This window comes from Odontomachus brunneus, unplaced genomic scaffold (genome assembly GCF_010583005.1).
Source record: "Odontomachus brunneus isolate Ranch 3 - 2012 unplaced genomic scaffold, Obru_v1 Obru_scaffold_194, whole genome shotgun sequence".
NCBI classification, from domain to species: domain Eukaryota; kingdom Metazoa; phylum Arthropoda; class Insecta; order Hymenoptera; family Formicidae; genus Odontomachus; species Odontomachus brunneus.
In genome coordinates this window covers 528,945-532,471 of record NW_022639644.1, presented here as the reverse complement: position 1 = coordinate 532,471, position 3,527 = coordinate 528,945, and the positions used below count along the sequence as shown (strand labels likewise).

Sequence of the window (3,527 nt, the reverse complement as noted above, 5' to 3'; positions counted from 1 at the left end):
TATATATATATATATATATATATATATATATATATATATATATTGATGACGTAGTATAATATATAGAGTGTCCGAAACCTTTCTTGACGCAATTCATAGGAAAATAGAACGGATTAAACGGAACAGAAAAGTCAAATACCATTTTGCGAAACTTATATAGTTATAGTTAATAGTTTTCGAGTAATTAATTATTTTGTCTCAGCAAATTAGCATTTGGGCCGGCGCACGACCGTGATATACGTGAATCGCCGCTCGCTGCGTCCCTCCGCCCATAGCTACGCTGTATCTCGTAACTATGGTAACTATGGCTACGAGATACATCGTAACTATGGGCGGAGGGACGCAGCGCGTCGCGATTCGCGTTTTATAATCGCGCGCCGCTATTCACGCGTATCAGTTACGCGCCGGCTCGAAGGCTTATTTGCTCAGACAAAATAATTAATTCCTTGAAAATTATTGCAAATTTCGCAAAATGATATTTGACTTTTCTGTTCCCTTTAATCCATTCTACGTTCTTACGACTTGTGTCAAGAAAAGTTTCGGACATCCTGTATATACTGATAATATATTGATAACGTAGACAGCTTAATTTAAGTGTACTCCAATGTTTAACAATCCGGGACATAGGTTCTCGTTATCGAAAAAAAGTTTAGCCGGCATTTTTTCAAATAAAAACTTTTTGGAGGATGCCGCAGAAAAAATTTGAGAGTCGAAGAACCATCCTAATATATATACAGAGTGTCTCACAACTATCATAAGGTATTTTAATAACGTATTCTGAAGATAAAGTAGAGTAAAAAACCCTAATACAAAAATGTCGGGGCTACAATAGTTTTTGAATTATAATCGATCAAAGATTGGTCCGACCAGTAATATCGTGTAGAATTTGCGCACTCAAGCCCGTAATCATACAACACACACATTATTTTATCATTTGTTATCGACTTCACAGTTATATTGATTTTTATTATATTGATTTTTACTACACAGCTGATTCCTGAAATTATTAATAATTGTTACTGTTAGAATTATTAAATTTAAACTTCACACTTGAGAAATAAGGATTTTTGCGTTTTTTAAAAAAGTAATCATACAAAATAATTTATTATTATTTTTGTATTTTTACGTTTCACGAGGAATGAAATCATGTAATTCTAATAAATCTAAGAAATAAGATTAATTTGTCCACATTTATTAAACAATTTAAATTTTTATTATTTTAGTTTGGATCTTATAATTTCAGTATATCAAGATTTTAATATATATATATATATATGTATATATATATATATATATATATATATATATATATATATATATATATAAAATTTATTACCATTCAGCTTTATACATTAAATAGCCAAGAAGGGGACTTGGTTTACATTAAACAACTACCTCACACATTCCACACATCCTCCATTCTTTCATCCTTTCCATTCTTCCATACTTTCTATATCTATATCACATTAAATTCTCCTCTCTCTTTCTTCTTTCCTTTACCCCTTTTCACTTTATCCTTTTTCTTTTTCTTTTTCTCCTTCTTCTTCTCTTTCTTTCTCTTTGATTTTACCCTCCCTTTCTCTCCACATTCTTTTTAATACTTTCCCTTTAATCTCATCGATTTCATCATCCCATATCCTTTCTTTTCCCCTACCTTCCATACTATCCATCTCCTCGAACCATCTCTTTCCCCACTCACATGTATACATATAATGATACATCTCATCCTGCTCCTTTTCACACATTACACACCTTCTCTCTTCCTCCTCTAACCAATATTTATTTTTTAACTCCAGATTACCACACCTTAACTTAATAAGCGCTCTCACTTCTCCCCCCGCCTTTGCTCCCATCCTTATCAAACTGCTCTTTTCCAAATACTTATGTCCCTCCCCTATCTTCCTTATATCTTTATACCTTTTATTATACTTTGCCTCCCTAATCTTACTTTCTATCCACTGTTTTTGCACGTCTCTTTCCCTTTTTACTATCTCTCCCTCCATATCCCACCCTCCTTCCATTCCTTCCTTAACTCTTTCTACACCCCATCCATTCCTATTATAATAACTTTCCCTTTCCTTCCAATATAAATCTTTCCCTCCCCTTTCTTCCTTTTCTTCCCAACACTTTTTGATTAGTCTCTCTTCACTACTGTTCCTAATTTTTTCTTCATACCTTTTCGCCCTTATACCCCATCCTATTTTCAATTTTTCCATTCCTAGTTCATACATAATTATATACCTCGGTGTACAGAAATCCAATCTAAAAATCCACCTTACATAATCCATCATGATTCTTTCTAATTTCTCTTTTTCCTCCCACCCCCATATTTCTACCCCATACGACATCACACTTTGTACTAGATATCTAAATAATGCCCATCTCCTTACAAAATCATCTCTACATATTCTTTCTCCCAAACCCCAAACCTTGTTCAAAGCTACCCTGCCTTTTTTATACAAATCCCTTATATGTGCCTTATAATTCCCTGCCTGATTAAACGTAAATCCTAAGTACTTAAACTCCTTTACTTCTTCAATCCCTTTATCCTTCCATTTCCATTTTTCTTTCCTCTCCCTACCTTTCCTGTTAAACACCACTATTTTCGTTTTCTCCGTCGATAACTCTAGCCTTCTTTCCTTTAAAAATTTCTTCAACGTGTCCATCATATCTAACATCGCTACCCTGTTCTTTGCTACCAACACAATATCATCCGCATACTCTATATTCCATATTCTATCTTTACCTAATTCTATTCCTCCTACACCTCTCCTTTCCATCATCTTATCTAATTCCGCAATATATATACTAAATAATAACGGGCTCAACGCACACCCTTGTCTCACTCCTTTTTTGGTCCAGAAGCTGTCCGTAAATCCATTCCTTGTTTTCACTATCATCTTGGTCTCTTCATATATCCTCTTCACCCTTTCTACCATCCTTTGATTTATCCCTTTACTTTCCATTATCTCCCATAACTTCTCTCTATTAACATTAGCAAAAGCTGCTTTGATGTCCACAAACAAAGCATATAACCTCTCTTTTCCTCTTCTTTCTCCTTTCCTCTGTACTAAATGATTTAACACAAAAATATTATCTATCGTCGATCTTCCTTTCCTAAAACCCGCTTGACTCTCTGGCAATATCTTTTTCTCTTCCACCTCCTTCTCTAGTCTTTTCCTTAATATTTCCGCGTATATCTTATACGCCGTACACAACAGCGATATCCCTCTATAATTTCTCACATCCTCCATATCTCCTTTCTTATATAGCGGTACCACAATACTTGTCCTCCAGTCTCCTGGAATATCTCCTTCCTCCCATATCTGCCTCATCAACTCCATTAAACTTTTCTTCATCCCTTCCCCTGCATACATCCATGCCTCCATGGGGACTCCATCCTTTCCAAACGCCTTCCTCTTCTTCATTCTCCTCACCGCCTCCTCAATTTCCTTTTCCTCCAATTCATCTTCTTCTTTTCCTTCCTGCCTTTCTTTCCTCTTCCTCCCTTCCTCCTTTTCCTCTTC

General features: G+C 35.2%; 1 protein-coding gene across 5 annotated transcripts in view; it reads left to right on the top strand.

Annotated features, from left to right (window-relative positions):
• Positions 1-3,527, top strand: part of LOC116851842 (nuclear fragile X mental retardation-interacting protein 1) — an 87,185-nt gene that overhangs the window by 26,470 nt on the left and 57,188 nt on the right. The gene's annotated exons all lie outside the window — the stretch shown is intronic.